Source organism: Monodon monoceros, unplaced genomic scaffold (assembly GCF_005190385.1).
Source record: "Monodon monoceros isolate NGI ecotype Baffin Bay Population unplaced genomic scaffold, NGI_Narwhal_1 Super_Scaffold_3, whole genome shotgun sequence".
Lineage (NCBI taxonomy): Eukaryota > Metazoa > Chordata > Mammalia > Artiodactyla > Monodontidae > Monodon > Monodon monoceros.
Genome location: NW_021703780.1, coordinates 4,249,466 through 4,262,345, shown reverse-complemented (window position 1 = coordinate 4,262,345; position 12,880 = coordinate 4,249,466). Strand labels below are relative to the sequence as shown.

General features: G+C 43.2%; 1 non-coding gene across 1 annotated transcript; it reads right to left on the bottom strand.

The window, feature by feature from the left end:
- Nucleotides 1-460: 460 nt before the first annotated feature.
- LOC114908174 lies at nucleotides 461-522 on the bottom strand. Its single transcript, XR_003796871.1, has one exon. It is a non-coding gene; the product is annotated as a U7 small nuclear RNA (small nuclear RNA).
- Between the last annotated feature and the right edge of the window lie 12,358 nt (nucleotides 523-12,880).

Genomic DNA, 12,880 nt, shown 5'->3' with positions numbered 1-12,880 from the left:
TAACAATACTGTATTGCATATATGAAAGTTGCTAAGAGACTAGATCTTTAAAATTCTCATCACAAGAAAAAAAATGTAACTGTGGTGACGGATGTTAACTTAACGTGGTGATCATTTCATAACATATGCATATATCAAATCATTACGTTGTGTACCATAAGCTTATACAATGTTATATCTCAATCATATCTCAATCAAACTGGGGGAAAAAAGAAATTTTTATTGATCTTTTCCTTTTGGGTTAGTCTTTTTTGTGTCCTGTTGAAGAAATCCTTACCTGTCTCCTAAGGAGTTTTTAAAATCTGCACATGCCTATTAAGCCCTACTTTGTTTCTCTCTTTTCTTTTCTAAGTGAAAGCAGGTTTATTGAGAGAGATACCCATTCCATAGGCAGAATGCTGTCCGTCTAAGAAGGTGACAGCCGTCAAACCCTACTTTTCTGATGCTTTTTTTTTCCCCCTTGGGTTTCCCAGTGTGGACCAGGAAACCTGCTTGACATCTTCTAAAAGAGCTGTAACGCTCTGATGCTTATTTGTGTCAGAAGCGAACTAGGCCTTTCACAGGTGTAATTTCTTATTTTGCGGGAAAACACTATGTTTCTCATCATTATTAGCCCAAACCCGGGCACGAAGCATATGCTGGACCATTTCCACGGCCACCACACGTCCGGACAGCCTTCCTGCATTGGAGGGGATGGGCCTGGGTAGAGCAGGGAGAGAGCCAGGCGGCACCCGTTCCCGGCCCCACCTGCATCCTGCAAGCGTGGGGCGCCGGTGGGAACAGGCGTGATGTCCTCGGGACAAAGCCAAGCCAGAGACATCCTTGTGCAAACAGACTGAGGGTGGAGAAGAATCTGTTTACGCTGACCTGGAGCTCCCGGGGCCGCGTGGACTGGGAAAGGGGTGAAACCGCGGGTGATGAGTCAAACCCATTTCACCTGCCGCCGTTGCTAATCAAGGTCGCTTGAAGACTTGCATGTTCTCCACGCAGCACGTAGCCTAAAAAAAAAAGATGTTGGCCTGAGTTGTTTTCCAGAATCTTGGAGTCACCTGTGTCTAGTTTGATCTCAGCTGGTTAAGGCTGGATGGGACCACCGGCCCTCCAGGTGGGCATGCGCGAGTGTCCGCTCGATGACCTCTTGAACGTGCAGAGGCCTGTAGCTTAGTTACGCCTGCGCAGAACCTCGGTTCCGCAGCTTTTTCCAATCACCTTTCCCCACGCTCCCCGCCCTCTACCGCCCGGGCTTCTTTATTCCTCATCCCATAAATACCCCAGCCGCTAACCTTTCGGGAGGCGCGTTTGAGGTTTGTCCTGCCGTCTCCTCGCTCGGCTGCTGTATGAGTGAACCCTCGCTTTGCTGCAGGCCTCAGCGTCTTGGCTTGCTGCGCCTCGGGCCAGACGGACTTGGTGCAGTAAAAGGGGCGGATGGAGGAAAGATCCAGCAAGCGGAGGGGCAGAGCTGACAGGATTGAAGCTCCGGGGGAGAAGGGAACGGACGTCCTGTTGAGCAGCTAAGTGATGCAGGAGCGAGAGGCAGGTTGCAGCGGCCGGCTCCCAGCGTTCTCTTGCTGCGGTTGTTTGGGTGCCAGAACCGGCCAGGAGCCCCACGCGGCCGGGAGCCTGCCGGGAAAGGAGGGGAGGGTTGCCGCCACGTGGGCAGAGGCTGGTCGGGCTGGCCTGCAGGTAGGGCTGTTCTGGGGGAGACTCCCGGGAGGTGGCCCCGCACCAGCCTTTCATCTGCATCTGTCTCTTGTTTCTCTCGCTCTCCGGGAACTGAGAATTTTAAACACGCCACGCAAGGCCCAACCTACAGAAAGAAAGTACGTATTTGCCCGCTGGGCTCGGACTGGTATGATACGTGGTTGCAAATCTTATTTGTGATAAAAAGCGCATCGGTGGCTTCTGGGGGAGAGGTAGGGTGGGGAGGGGCAGGAGGGTGGGTTACAAGGAGGCTCGAGGAAACTTTGCGGTGATGGAGACGGTCACACTTGATTAAGGTGATGATGTCCCCGGCGTACATGCTAAGGGAAATATGTCAGAGAAAGATGAATACTGTATGATCTCACTTATTTGTGGAATCTAAAAGAAAAACAACAAACCAAAGCTGGTGTGAAAATGTATCAAGTCGTACACTTGAAACGTGCTGTTTATTGCGTGTCAATTACCCCTTGAAGCTGTTAAACCTCCTAACACAGGTGTAGGTAGTTTGCAATGAAGTGGTTCAAGTTACACTTCAGTCACTTGGGTACACGCTTTTCTCCCCAAACCTGCTCCCTTACAGGAGCTGTAGGTTCTTCCAAGTGTCCTGGTCACAAGAGACCAACACCTAGAGGCTGATTCAGGAGCTTCAGCGTGATTGCCGACACCGCTTTTATGTGTTAGGATTCCAGGAAGGTCCAAGCCAAGGAGAGGCCTTGCCGGACGTACATGGTAGGAAAGACACAATCCCGCGTCTCCCGCGCACCTACAGCTACTACGCACGCAGTCGCCGGAGCCTGTGGCTTGAACTTTAAAATCTGCAGGGCCCACGACCAGCATTTCCGTCTTCCTCACAGGTAATGGGATGGTCTTTCCTCCTTCCTGGGAAAATTGGAAATTGAGAGATGGGGGATGGGAGTGAAAACCCTATGGAACGAAGCACACCTGGGTTCCTGGGCAGCTGAGGGCTGGTGCTGCTGTGATAACCACACACTTTGACTGAATGAGAATTACAGGTCATTTCTCCTCTCCAAACTGTGTTTATGTGATAGTTTCTCACTCCAGGATGCTGTGAACTCCAGAGTAATAAAGCTTTCTGGTAACAAAGGAAGTAAGTGGTAACTGTCGCAACTAACAGACTGCTTCTAACAAAAATTTACAGCAAAGTGTAAATCAACGGACTTTTTTTCATCTTACCCAAATTGTGTGGGTCTAGGAGAGTGCTTGGGAGGGTCCTTGATGGGCTGACCTGCTGCCATGGGGGCTTTGCCCCAGTCTATTTGAGCTGTGCTCTCAATCTTTCTGTGGATTAACAGTTGCTACCAGGCAGCAGGCCCAGGTCTTTGGCAAAGGATCAGAGGCAGGCAGACGGGTCCCCATGTCAGGATCGGATCCTCATCAGTGCAGCCCTCAACCATCTGAGCTTCAACCCCAGAGCAAAAGGAGGGAGAATGCTGAGCCCCCAAGCAAGACGCTAGAAAGGTCCCCCCATCCCCAAACACCTAGCCGTGGACTCCAGGTGACCAAGGGCCTGAGGTGTGAACTGTCTGCTTCACAGTGAAACCTGAAAATGTCATGTCGTATGCCAGTGGCCCCTGCCCCAACATGAGGACGTCTAGCCCAGCAAACTGGAGGCCGTTCTAAGGAAGGACCCACTGGAGCCGTGAGTAGGAACAAGGCTGGTACTTGTATCTCTGAGGGCGTGTGTTTCCAAACATTCAGGCAGGTGCCCTTTGGAAATCTGGGTGACGTTTCTCAAGATGGGGACAAAAGGGGCATTCCACCAACAGGTGTATTTTATAAGAACAAGTTACATAAACACTCCTGTAAAATTGAAACCACTTAACGCTAATTTATTTGAGAAGTAAGTTTCTCAGTGGCAGCTACTAGAAATAACAAGTGATAGCAAAACCAAGTTTGTATATTCTGTGCTTTTGTTTTGGGTTTTTTTTGGCTGCACTGCGTGGCATGTGGGATCTTAGTTCCCTGCCCGGGGATTGAACAAAGCCCTTGGTAGTGAAAGCACGGAGTCCTAACCACTGGAGCGCCGGGGAATTCCCTTGTGCATTTGTAACTATCCCTCACCCCCCAAATCGACTTGGTTCTTGGTTTGGGTAATGGGAGTGAGATGCCAGGCTGGAGTCAGGAGGGGGAGGGTGCATATTCCGAATGAGCTTGGTTCCTGAGTTTAAGACGGTGAGTAGCAGAAGTTTATGTAACGAAAGATCTAAAAACTGACTTTGGCTCATGAGCTCTTGAGAGCAAGGACACCTGTAACAGCATACGTGTAACACATGTACAAACGCTTCTAAAATTCAAGAGGCAACGTCACGTTCACATCTGTTTCCGAAAATCAAGTCTAGCTCTCAGCTGCTTGTTTGCAGAGGGCGTGAAAGTGCAGGTGTTCCCGGCTCCTTCCCCAGCTACATGCACCTGGCCCCTGGGGTGTCTGGAGCCCAGGGGACAGTGCGGGGCAGAGCTACGCTCCTGGGTGTGATTTGGTTGCTGTCAGATACCTGCTCCAACCCTTACTAGGGGGTGACCTTAGGGAAATCACGTAACCTCCCTGTTTTCTCACCTGAAAAATGGAATAGGTTATGATTCTAATATAGAGATGGCTGAATGATTCCTACTATAAGTAGTAAACACTCATTGTATGAATATACACTATATCACTGTCACTGATAACACATTGAGTTGCACCGATTGTACGGGCATAAAACCATCTATGTATCCAGTTCCTTATAAAGTGATGTGTGGTTTTTTGGGTTTTTCTTTCTTCTTTGTTTTTTGGGGTTTTTTTGGCTGTGCAGCATGGCTTGCGGGATCTTAATTCCCCGACCAGGGATCACACCTGTGCCCCCTGCAGTGGAAGCACCGAGTCCTGACTACTGGACTGCCTGGGAATTCCCCGAAGTGATGTTTAAATGCAGAGAATAAACGGGGCCTCTCTCCTCACTGGCTCCGGTGGTAAATGACCCTCAGTTCCCTGGTTCGTGGGTGGCTCTTCAGGGCCACCACAGCTCGGCAGCAGGCTTCCCCAGAGTGAGCAGGGAGAGGCAGAAAGAGCAAGTCCCAGTATCTCACAGTCTGATCTCAGGAGTGACAACCTGTTACTTCTGCTGTTTTCCACTTGTCTTAAAAAGTTGCTGGGTCCAGCCCCTACGGAAGAGGAGGGTGCGAGTCCCCAGAGGTGCGATCAGTGGGAGGAAATTTAGAAGTCTCCGTACTCACACTTGGAAACTCAAAAATAAAACAAAACCAGTTACATGACTGAATATCCCACCTCCATTGAAGACGCAGGAAGGTCAGGTGCTATCAATTGCGGAGATGTGCTAACATCTACCCTTGATGGTTTTGCACTTGTCTGTTTTCTGGAGTAGCAACGTCAGTTTTTGCTTTATATGTTGAGGATAGGTGAGTAGGTACACATTTGGAATTGTTTTGTCTTTTAGTAGAACTCAGTCAGCTGTCATTCTGAAGTAAAGCTTTTTTTCTAACATGTTGTGTGTGTGTGTGTGTGTGTGTGTGTGTGTGTGTGTGTGGCATGTGGGATCTTCCTGGACCGGGGCACGAACCCGTGTCCCCTGCATCGGCAGGCAGACTCTCAATCACAGCACCACCAAGGAAGCCCCTAACATGCTTTTTTAACAGATATTTTGGTGTTAATGCGGCTACACCAGTTGTTTTGGGTTTTTTTTGGTTAGTATTTACACAGTATATATTTTCCACTTTCAACTCTTCAGTTGTAGATGTTTGTAAAGAGCATATACGTATATCTAGACTTCTTCACACAAGCATTTAGTCTCCCTTCACTTAACATATTAATGCTTTGAGCTAAAAGCCACATCAACTATGTTTATTATTTGTCCATTTTCATTCCTTATTTTGGATCAATTAAATATTTTCCCACTTTTTCCCTATGTTGAGAGGATGTGTACATCTTAAAAAATGGAGAGGGCTTCCCTGGTGGTGCAGTGGTTGAGAGTCCGCCTGCCACTGCAGGGGACACGGGTTCGTGCCCTGGTCCGGGAGGATCCCACATGCCGTGGAGCGTCTGGGCCCGTGAGCCATGGCCTCTGAGCCTGCGCGTCCAGAGCTTGTGCTCCGCAACGGGAGAGGCCACAAGGGTGAGAGGCCTGTGTACTGCAAAAAAAATAAATAAAAATAAATAAAAAACGGAGAATCTGAACACCATAAAATTAACTTTCAAAGTGTAATATTCAATGGTTTTTAGTATATTCATAAGGTTGTGCAAAAATCTCTAATTTCAGAACGTTTTCACTTCCCAGTTAAAACCCTGTGCTTGCTAGCAGTCACCCCTCTTGCTCTCGCCACCCTCGGTCCCTGGCAACTACCAATCTCCTTTCTGTTTCTATGGACTTGTCTATTCGGGCATCTCATCTAAATGGAGCCATGCAACATGTGGCCTCTTGTGTCTGCTTTTTCCACTTAGCATGATGTTTTTGAGGCTCAGCCACATTGTGGCGTGTATCAATACTTCATTCCTTTTTATTGCCAACTAGCTTTCCATTACTTGGCTATACCGTATTCTGTTTATCCATTCATCTGTTAATGGACATCTCAGTTGTTTCTACTTTTTGACTGTAATGAATAATGGTGCTAAGAACATTTGTGTACAAGTATTTGAGTATTTGTTTTTAGTTTTCTTGGTTATATAATTGGGAATGGAATTGCAGAATTATATAGTAACTCTGTGTTTAACTTTTTTTGTGGAACTATCAAGCTGTTTTTCCACAGTGGATGCACCAATTTATATTCCTGCTAGCAGTATAGGTTTCCAGTTTTTCCACATTTTCATCAATGTTGGGTATTTTCTGTTTTTTCCATTATAGCCATCCTAGTATATTGAAGTGGTATGTGATTATGGTGTTTTTAAAAATGTTTATTTATTTATTTGGCTGTGCTGGGTCTTTAGTTGCAGCATGCAGGATCTAGTTCCCTGACCAGGGATCGAACTTGGGCCCCCTGCGTTGGGAGCATGGAGTCTTAACTGCTGGACCACCAGGGAAGTCCCTTATTAAGGTTTTGATTCGCATTTCCCTAATGATTAATGATATGAATATCTTGTCATGTGCTTACTGGCCATTTGTATATCCTTGGAGAAATGTCTATTCAGATCCTTTGCCCATTTTTAAATTGTGTTGTCTCTTTACTGTTGAATTGTAAGAGTTATATATTCTGGACATTAGACCCTCGTAACATTTATAATTTGCAAAAAGTTTCTCTAGTCTGTGAGTTGCCTTTTCATTTTCTTGGTAGTGTTATTTGAAGTAAAAAGTTAAAAAAAATTTTTTTTGATGAAGTCCAACTTATGTTTTTCCTTGGTTTTATGCTTTTAGTGTCATATCTAAAAAATTATTGCCTAATCCAAGATCATGAGAAGTTATACCTATGTCTTCTGAAAGTTTTATATTTGTAGGTCTTAGATTTAGTTTTGTTTTTAATCCATTTTGAGTTTTGTTTATGGTGAGTCCAACTTGATACTTTTGCACGTAGATATCCAGTTGTCCCAGAATCATTTATGAAAAAGACTCTTCTATCCCCATTGAGTGATCTTGGCATCCTTGTTGAAAATCAGTTGATTATAGATGTAAGGATTTACTTCTGGACTCAGTTTTATTCCATTGATCCATATGTCTTTCCTTATGCCAGTACCACACTGTCTTGATTGCTGTAGCCCTGCAGTAAGTTTTGAAATTGGGAAGTGTGAGATCTCCAACTTTGACTTCACTTTCAAGATTGAATTGGCTATCCTGTATCCCTTGCATTTTCATATGAATTTTAGGATTAGCTCATCCATTTCTGCAAAAAAGGCAGTTGGAATTTTGATAGGGATTTCACTGAATCTGTAGACAAATTTAGTTTTGCCAGTTTGACAATGTTAAATCTCCCAATCCATATGAATGTCTTTCTATTTATTGAGGTTGCCTTTAATTCTTTCAGCAGTGTTTTGTAGTTTCCAGTGCACAGGTCTTGCACTTCTTTGGTTAATTTATTCCTAATTTATTTTTTTGATTTCTTTTGTAGATGGAATTGCTTAATTTCATTTTCAGGTTGTTTGTTGCTAGCGTATACAATAGCTAGCGATACAATTGGTTTTTGTATATCGATCTTGTATCCTGCAACCTTATCTACTCTCTTGGCAACTTGCAGACGTACAACACAGCATTAACTATAAGTTGTGGTTGCTGTACATCACATCCCTGTGACTTATTTATTTTATAACTGAAATTCATACCTCTTGATCCCCTTCATCCATTTCACCCACTCCTTCCACCCCCATCTCTGGCAACCACCCATCTGTTTTCTGTATCTATGAGCTTGGCGGGTTTGTTTTATTTTGAATTTCACATGTAAGTGAGATCATACAGTGTTCATCTTTCTCTGACTCATCTCACTTAGCATAATTCCCTCGAGGTTTATCCATATTGTCACAACTGGCAAGATCTCATTGTTTTTTCTGACTGAGTAATATTCCATTTTTCTTGTGTAATTATCCTGGCTAAAACCTTTAATAAAATGTTGTAAAAAAGTGGCAAGAGCAAACATCTTTCTCTTATTCCTGATTTTCGGGTGAAAGCTTTCACACTATTAAGTATGATGTTAGCTATGGGTTGTTCATAGATGCCCTTTATCAAGTTAAGGATATCCCTTCTATCCCTGTTTTTTTTATTTTTTAATTTTATTTTTTGGCTGCGTTGGGTCTTTGTTGCTGCACGCGGGCTTTCTCTAGTTGCAGCGAGCGGGGGCTACTCTTCGTTGTGGTGCACGGGCTTCTTATTGTGGTGGCTTCTCTTGTTTTGGAGCACAGGTTCTAAGTGCGTGGGCTTCAGTAGTTGTGGCGTGTGGGCTCATTAGTTGTGGCTCGTGGGCTCTAGAGCGCAGCAGGCTCAGTAGTTGTGGCGCACAGGCTTAGTTGCTCCGCGGCATGTGGGATCTTCCCGGGCCAGGGCTTGAACCTATGTCCCCTGCATTGGCAGGAGAATTCTTAACCACTGAGGCACCAGGCAAGTCCCTATCCCTGTTTGTTGAGTGCTTTTATTATGGGGACTGTCAGATTTTTCAAGTGCTTTTTCTGCATTTGAGATGATCATGTAGTTCTATCCTTCATTTTATCAATATTGTACATTGATTTTTGTGTGAGTGTGTGTGTGTTTAAGCTTGCATTCATGAAATAAATCACCCTTGGTCACGGTGTGTGATTTTTATATGGTGCCAGATAATTTTGTAGAGAATTTTTGCTCTTATATTAATGTTGATCTATAGTTTCCTTCTCTTGTGATGTCTTTGTGTGATTTTGGTATTAGGGTAATATTGGCCTCATAGAGTAAGTTAAAAAGTGCTTTATTTCTTGGAAGCATTTACAAAGGAACTGATTCCTCCTTTTTCTTTTTTTAATTTTATTTTTTATACAGCAGGTTCTTATTAATCTATTTCATACATATTAGACTATACGTGTCAATCCCAATCTCCCAATTCATCCCACCACCACCACCCCACACCCCACTTTCCCCCCTTGGTGTCCATACGTTTGTTCTGTACATCTGTGTATCTACTTCTGCCTTGCAAACTGGTTCATCTGTACCATTTTTCTAGATTCCACATATATACGTTAATGTATGATACTTGTTTTTCTCTTTCTGACTGACTTCACTCTGTATGACAGTCTCTAGGTCCATCCACGTCTCAGTAAATGATTCAATTTCGTTCCTTTTTATGGCTGAGTAATATTCTATTGTATATATGTATCAGAACTTCTTTATCCATTCGTCTGTCGATGGGCATTTAGGCTGCTTCCATGACCTGGCTATTGTAAATAGTGCTGCAATGAACATTGGGGTGCATGTGTCTTTTTGAATTACGGTTTTCTCTGGGTATATGCCCAGTAGTGGGATTGCTGGATCATAGGATAAATTCTATTTTTAGTTTTTTAAGGAACCTCCATAGTGTTCTCCATAGTGGCTGTATCAATTTACATTCCCACCAACAGTGCAAGAGGGTTCCCTTCTCTCCACACCCTCTCCAGCATTTGTTGTTTGTAGATTTTCTGATGATGCCCATTCTAACTGGTGTGAGGTGATACCCCATTGTAGTTTTGATTTGCATTTCTCTAATAATTAGTGATGTTGAGCAGCTTTTCATGTGCTTCTTGGCCATCTGTATGTCTTCTTTGGAGAGACGTCTGTTTAGGTCTTCTGCCCATGTTTGGATTGGGTTGTTTTTTTAATATTGAGCTGCACGAGCTTCCTTGTATATTTTGGAGATTAATCCTTTGTCTGTTGATTTGTTTGCAAATATTTTCTCCCGTTCTGAGGGTTGTCTTTTTGTCTTGTTTATGGTTTCCTTTGCTGTGCAAAAGCTTTAAAGTTTCATTAGGTCCCATTTGTTTATTATTTTTATTTCCATTACTCTAGGAGGTGGATCAAAAACGATCTTGCTGTGATTTACGTCAAAGAGTGTTCTTCCTATGTTTTCCTCTAAGAGTTTTATAGTGTCCGGTCTTACATTTGGGTCCTGTATCCATTTTGAGTTTATTTTTGTGTATGGTGTTAAGGAGTATTCTAATTTTTTTTAATTTTTACTTTTTTTTTTGCGGTACGCGGGCCTCTCACTGTTGTGGTCTCCTCTCCCGTTGCGGAGCACAGGCTCTGGACGCGCAGGCTCAGTGGCCATGGCTCACGGGCCCAGCTGCTCCGTGGCATGCGGGATCTTTCTGGATCAGGGCATGAACCCGTATCCCCTGCATCGGCAGGTGGACTCTCAACCACTGTGCCACCAGGGAAGCCCAAGGAAAGAAGGCTTTTTATTTATTTATTTTTGTGGTACGCGGGCCTCTCACTGTTGTGGCCTCTCCTGTTGTGGAGCACAGGCTCTGGACACACAGGGCCAGCGGCCATGGCTCACGGGCCCAGTCGCTCTGTGGCATGTGGGATCCCCCCGGACCGGGGGCATGAACCCATCTCCCCTGCATCGGCAGGTGGGCTCTCAACCACTGTGCCACCAGGGAAGCCCAGGGAGTATTCTAATTTCATTCTTTTACATGTAGCTGTCCAGTTTTTCCAGCACCACTTATTGAAGAGACTGTCTTTTCTCCATTGTATATCTTTGCCTCCTTTGTCATAGATTAGTTGACCATAGGTGTGTGGGTTTATCTCTGGGCTTTCTATCTTGTTCCATTGATCTATGTTTCTGTTCTTGTGCCAGTACCGTATCGTTTTGATTACTGTAGCTTTGTAGTATAGTCGGAAGTCAGGGAGTCTGATTCCTCCAGCTCCGTTTTTTTCCCTCAAGACTGCTTTGGCTATTCGGGGTCTTTTGTGTCTCCATACAAATTTTAAGATGATTTGTTCTACTTCTGTAAAAAAAAAAAAAAAAAAATGCCATTGATAATTTCATAGGAATTGCATTGAATCTGTAGATTGCTTTGGGTAGTATAGTCAGTTTCACAGTATTGATTCTTCCAATCCAAGAACATGGTATATCACTGTATCTGTTGGTATCATCTTTAATTTCTTTCATCAGTGTCTTATAGTTTTCTGTATACAGGTCTTTTGTTTCCCTAGGTAGGTTTATTCCTAGGTATTTAATTTTTTGTTGCAATGGTAAATGGGAGTGTTTCCATAATTTCTTTTTCAGATTTTTCATCATTAGTGTATAGGAATGCAAGAGATTTCGGTGCATTAATTTTGTATCCTGCTACTTTACCAGATTCATTGATTAGCTCTAGTAGTTTTCTGGTGGCATTTTTAGGATTCTCTATGTATAGTATCATGTCATCTGCAAACAGTGACAGTTTTACTTATTCTTCTCCAATTTGTATTCCTTTTACTTCTTCTCTGATTTCTGTGGCTAGGACTTCCAAAACTATGTTGAATAATAGTGGTGAGAGTGGACATCCTTGTGTTGTTCCTAATCTTAAAGGAAATGCTTTCAGTTTTTCACCATTGAGAATGATGTTTGCTGTGGTTTTGTCATATATGGCCTTTATCATGTTGAGGTAGGTTCCCTCTATGCCCACTTTCTGGAGAGTTTTTTTTTTTTTATCATAAATGGGTGTTGAATTTTGTCAAAAGCTTTTTCTGCATCTATTGAGATGATCATATGGTTTTCATTCTTCAGTTTGTTAATATGGTGTATCACATTGATTGATTTCCATATGTTGAAGAATCCTTGCATCCCTGGGATAAATCCCACTTGATCATGGTGTATGATCCTTTTAATGTGCTGTTGGATTCTGTTTGCTAGTATTTTGTTGAGGATTTTTGCATCTATATTCATCAGTGATATTGGTCTGTAATTTTCTTTTTTTGTACTATCTGATTTTGGTATCAGGGTGATGGTGGCCTTATAGAACGAGTTTGGGAGTGTTCCTTCCTCTGCAATTTTTTGGAAGAGTTTGAGAAGGATAGGTGTTAGCTCTTCTCTAAATGTTGGATAGAATTCTCCTGTGAAACTGTCTGGTCCTGGGCTTTTGTTTGTTGGAAGATTTTTAATCACAGTTTCAATTTCATTACTTGTGATTGGTCTGTTCATATTTTCTACTTCTTCCTGGTTCAGTCCTAGAAGGTTCTACCTTTCTAAGAATTTGTCCATTTCTTCTAGGTTGTCCATTTTATTGGCATAGAGTTGCTTGTAGCAGTCTCTTAGGATGCTTTGTATTTCTGCAGTGTCTGTTGTAGCTTCTCCTTTTTCATTTCTAATTTTATTGATTTGAGTCCTCTCCCTCTTTTTCTTGATGAGTCTGGCTAATGGTTTATCAATTTTGTTTATCTTAAAGAACCAGCTTTTAGTTTTATTGATCTTTGCTATTGTTTTCTTTGTTTCTCTTTCATTTATTTCTGCTCTGATCTTTATGATTTCTTTCCTTCTGCTAACTTTGGGTTTTGTTTGTTCTTCTTTCTCTAGTTCCTTTAGGTGTAAGGTTAGATTGTTTACTTGAGATTTTTCTTGTTTCTTGAGGTAGGCTTGTATAGCTATAAACTTCCCTCTTAGACCTGCTTTTGCTGCATCCCATAGGTTTTGGGTCGTCGTGTCTCCATTGTCATTTGTCTCTAGGCATTTTTTTATTTCCTCTTTGATTTCTTCAGTGATCTCTTGGTTATTTAGTAACATATTGTTTAGCCTCCATGTGTTTGTGTTTTTCACATTTTTTCCCCTG